This window comes from Nicotiana tomentosiformis, chromosome 4, assembly GCF_000390325.3.
Source record: "Nicotiana tomentosiformis chromosome 4, ASM39032v3, whole genome shotgun sequence".
NCBI classification, from domain to species: domain Eukaryota; kingdom Viridiplantae; phylum Streptophyta; class Magnoliopsida; order Solanales; family Solanaceae; genus Nicotiana; species Nicotiana tomentosiformis.
The window spans coordinates 50,598,202-50,604,201 of NC_090815.1; positions in this window are offsets into that span (position 1 = coordinate 50,598,202).

Sequence of the window (6,000 nt, forward strand, 5' to 3'; positions counted from 1 at the left end):
AGATGACTGTGCCACCACACAAATAAGAACTCTACTAGGCTCGAAAATATCCGATCTTATAAATCTGTTAGCCAAGGCCTGAATATCCATAACCAATTGCCTCTCCACTATTAGTATAAATGCCAAACTACCCATGCTCTTTGGCTTGCTACTCAAGGCATCAACAACCATATTTGCCTTGCCCGAATAATACAAAATAGTAATATCATAGTCTTTCAACAACTCCAACCACCTCCACTGCCTCAAATTCAAATATTTTTCTTGATCAAATGCTGGAGACTCCGATGATCATTGTAGACCTCAGATGACACGCCGTACAAATAGTGCCTCCAAATCTTGAGCGCGTGCATAATGGTTGCCAACTCTAAATCATGAACATGATAGTTCGTCTCATGGATCTTCAGTTGACGAGGCATGTAGGCAATCACCTTACTATTCTGAATCAATATTGCTTAAAGTCCAATACGCGAAGCATTACAATATACATTATAATGCCTCGAACCTGTGGGCAACACAACACTAGAGTTGTAGTCAAAGCAGTCTTGAGATTCTAAAAGCTCTCCTCACACTCATCAAACCATTTGAAAAGAGCACCCTTCTGAGTCAACTTGGTCAATGGGGCTGCAATAGATGAAAACCCCTCCATGATGCACCAATAGTAGCCCTCCAAACCCAAGAAACTCCAGATCTTTGTAGCTAATGTTATTTTAGGCCAATTCTAAACTGCCTCAATCTTATTAGGATCAATCTTGATACCATTACAAGAAACGACATGACCCAAGAATGCAACTGAGTCCAACTAGAACTTACACTTCAAAAACTTGGCATAAAGTTAACGATCCTTCAATGTCTAGAGTACTATTCTCAACTACTAGAGTAAACTAGAATATCATCATTGAACACAATCACGAAGCAATCCAAATAAGGCTTGAACACTCGGTCCATCAATTTATGAAATTTGTTGAGGCATTAGTCAGCCCAAATGACATCACCAAGAATTCATAATGACAATGGCGAGTCCTAAAATCTATCTTAGGGACATTTGAAGCCTTAATCATCACCTAATGATAGCCCGATCCCGATCAATCTTGGAAAACACCTTGGCACCTTGAAGCTGATCGAATAAATCACTGATCTGAGGCAATGGATACTTATTCTTGATAGTAACCTTGTTCAACTACCGATAGTCAATACACATCCTTATATATCTATACTTCTTCTTCACAAACAACACTGGAGCACTCCAAGGAGAAAAACTTGGTCTAATAAATCCTTTATCAAGCAAATCATACAACTGCTCCTTCAATTCCTTCAACTCAGCTGGAGCCATACGGTATGGTATAATAGAAATAGGTTGCGCACCCGGAACCAAGTCAATGCAAAAGTCGATACCCCTATCAGGTGGCATGCTTGTTAAGTCGGCAGGAAACACCTCTGGGAACTCCCTCACCTCTAATACTGAATCCATAGAAAAAACCTTCCTACTAGAATCTCGAATATAAGCCAAATATGCTAAGCATCTCTTCTCAATCATATGCCGAGACTCAAGAATGGAACCACCCTGCTAGTAGAATGGCCAAGGGTCATATCCACTCTAATCTCGGCAATCCTAGCATAGCTAAAGTCACAGTCTTGGCGTGACAATCGAAGATAACATAATACGGGGACAACCAATGTATACCGAGAATAACCTCGAAATCCATCATATCCAACAACAAGAGATCAACTATAGTATCAAAACCATTAATAGTAACAATACAAGACCGATACACCTAATTAACTACTATAAAATCCACAATCGGTGTGGACAAATAAATAAGAATAGCAAGAGAATCACGAGGCATACTCAAGTGCGATACAAAATATGAAGACACATAAGAATATGTAGAACACGGATCAAACAACACCATAGAATCTATATTATATATGAAGATAATACCTCAAAGAACTACATCAGACGACTCCGCCTCAGGTCTACCTAGAAATGCGTAGCAACGGGGCTGAACCCCACCAGTCTGTCCTCTACCTCTTGTCATGCCCCAAACTCGGGGAGCGCGACCGGCGCTCAACCGAGTGAACCTGGTCGAGCAAGCCTATTAGATTTCCTTCTACCCAAACTCATCCATGAAAAAGAGAATATGCACTCCATAAATCAAACACTGAAAATATAAGTTCAGAGGGTAGGAGGTTTAACAACTCCCATTTCAGTCCATTAGCTACATCATTTATAATTTCCAAAGTATTACAAGTTTATAGATATAATGCAAAACATGTTTGCCAAATAGCAACATTTTTAGTTCAATTCCCAATATCATACACCACCCACAACCTGTCTACGGAGCCTCTAAATATGACAGAAGAATAGTATAAAAGTGCCGGCAACAAGGCCCTGACTATACCTCAAGACACAAAGTGTAACATCAAGTGCCATAGGGCCCGGAATAGAATAGGGCTCACCAAAACCTGCTGAATAGGGAGTAACTGCAAATGAGGACCAAAGTAACACCGCTAATGAATCATCTGCATCCATCGAAGATGCAACGCCCACGGCAAAAGGGACGTTAGTACATATGGAATAGTACTAATATGTAAAGCTAACTGTCCTCTTTCAAAATAGAACACCAATGTAAGAAGAAGAAATCCATAGAAACAATAAGTCACAATCAATGTTATTCAAATGCCAAGTTAAAACATAATAATTTCCAAAAATATGAAGATAACATTGGGAAGTAATAATCAAATTGTGATGATAATATTATTTTTGGTTGGGAGATCTTTAGCACCGATATACCACTGTTCACAATATCAATGTTCACAATACCAGTGTTCATAATACTGATGCTCACAATACCACTGTTCATAATACCGATGTTCACAATACCAATGCCACCAATTTTAGCACGGAGTCCGATCACGACCCGATCGGCTAGGCTATCTCATTAGAGAAATCAACCACAATTACTATCAATACCAATACCACCGTAATTTTAGCACGGAGTCCGATCACGACCTGATAGGCTAGGCTATCTCATTAGAGAATCAACCACAATTACTATCAATACCAATACCACCGTAATTTTAGCACGGAGTCTGATCACGACCCGATAGGCTAGGCTATCTCATTAGAGAATCAACCACAATTACTATCAATACCAATACCACCGTAATTTTAGCACGGAGTCCGATCACGACCCAATCGGCTAGGCTTTCTTATTTGAAGATATCAACCAAAATCTCAATTTCAATTACAATTTCCAGCACAATCATCACCATGTGTGCGACATGGTGTCCGATCACGACCCGATCGGCTAGGTTGTCTTATTCGAGATATCAACCCTTTTATATTAGTCAATCTTATCCCAATTAAGAGGAATAATTTTATCACATCAATCTCATCCTAAATAAGGGGAATAATTCACAAAAATAACATAGGTGCAAATGTATTTACCTCATCATCTTCACATTGTAAAAATCTCCATTATTATTTTCAAGCAATAACAACAACAATATTTCCTTGGCTCTTTTGGCCATTCACAAGATTCTTTATTCAAGGCACGGTGGCCATATTTGATATTCCACACTTTTATTTCTTCCCTCTCATGTATCATCGTCATAAATATCAACATACATATAATATTCCGGAAATTACAACTTTAAGTTCATTAGAAATGAACAATTTAAGCAACATAGATTTCTTTCCAATAAATAGAGTAAAATGATTAGCAATTGATGCACAAGTTAAAATCATCAACAAACAACACACCATTTATTCTTGACACATTTTTCCCCACAAAGGGCAATACACAATTTCCACTCACGAATATGTAAGAACGCAAAACACATTGAAAATACTCACAAATCATAACGTCTGTTAAAACAACCACATATGAGCATGACTTGAGTTTATAGGCTTTTAGGCAATTCTATTTTCGAAGTCAATTCGGAATAGTTGAATCAAGGTTCATTTCATAATCTTTCTCACATCTTTTAATTCCATTGCCACCATTGGCCACAAGTATAACTTTCCCTTATATCAATCATCGCATTTCATACTTCTTTCATATCTTTATAGGTTATCAACAGTAAGACATTTCCAATCAAGGCTTTAGGTACATATATAAGCAATTAAGAGTCTTAAGCATATTGAGTTTTCTCACACAATTTGGAATCATAACTTCATTTGAAACACAACTCAAAGACATGGCATTTTAATACACATATCATTCTTGAACACATTCCCAAAGGAAAACATAATGTGTTAGGAACATTCGGAACACGTTTTGAATACTTAATTCTTGACACTTTGCTTATTCGGGACAATTCAATTTATTGGGAACAACTCGGAACATAGAATACGGAACTTGAAACGACCATACTTGAAACTTATGAGAACATCATTGAATTCAATTCTAAGAGAGTAGTTTAGCCAACATACCTTGCTTTGAGCTTTCTTTCAATTACTACAACGTTCTGGAAATTCTAGCAATCCCAATCTATTTTGAGACATTACAAAATTGAACCATTATTAGGATGATATTCATGATCTCCGCTCATTTGAGCATTTTATCAAACACTAGGTGTGCAAATTTAACTACAAGGTTCTTCTACAAGATTTCCTTCACTCCACAACCCAATATTTACTTATTTGAGCTCAACAATCTTCCTACAAACCTTATTAGTACAAGCATGTATAAATAATACTCTTACTCTCAAGAATCATACTCCCAATCACCCATCTTTTACCCCAAACTCAAAATTGAAGACTAGGGGTTTGAATCTTACCTCTTAGATGAAGATCTTGTGAGATTTCCTTGTTGGATTTCAAAGCTTGGGCAAGATCTTGATGAACAAATACTTCATATAATTTCTCTCTCTAGAACACTCTCATTTCTCTCAAATAAACCTCAGATAATTGCCCCAAAATAAACCCCAAAGCCTATTTATCAAAATGAGGTCGGGTTATGAAAATAAAAAAATTAACCCTCCGAAAGCATGTCTGCGGTCGCATAATGGACCGCAGAATGGCTATGCGGGTCGCAAAAATCGGTGCCTAGAACTGAGCTGTTCTGGTCCATTCTGCGACCAGTTTGCGGTCGCAGAAGCACTTTCGCGATCGCATAATTATTCTGCGATCGCAGAATTGGTCGCAGAATCGCATTTTTCCAGCCTTTGGTAATTTGGTTATAACTTCTTGTAGGTGTGTCCAAATGATGAACGGTTTGACGCATTGTAAATTAAACACAAAGACCTTTCCGTCGATAGGTAATACACCATATAACTCTTCATATCAGGAGAGTTATGCTCATTTAAAATTAGATCGTGTGCGAACTTACTTGAAACTTTATCCCATCATAAACTTTTCAACTTCATTTAGCCTTGGGGCTATTCTTAGACCATAAACCATTATTAATGCACATAATACATATATTATCATGATCAATTAATATCATTCATATAATAGTCCTTTTCTACATATAAAATAATATAATTAGCGCACATCAACTTTCTTAATAGCGCTTAAGTACTTCGAATATTTTTCCCGGGGTGTTACATTCTCCCCCACTTAAGAACATTCGTCCTCGAATGTTTTAAAAGTCCCTTCTAAGAATATAGTTACCATTATTTTTTCTCCAACTATTATACATAAGCACTTATGATTACATCGGTCTTATACATCCTTTCCAAAATTTCAACTTACTTATGGACCTTAAGATTTGGCTATGTTTACAAATTCTTAAAAATTTCGACAGAGTTTCCCCTGTAACTGGGCCTATCCACCTGTCAGAGAATCCCAAAAATCAATCCAAACAATATATCCATTACTCAAAGACGCATCACAGTATATATCAACAACACCGATCTCAACATTAGGGCATTACATTAACAAAAGTGGTATCTTGACATGAAATGTACACATTTAAACCATAATACATAGAAGGTACGTTTTTGAACCACAACCATTTGGCTCTACAAACAAGTGAGAATATTTTCTTTCTTCAA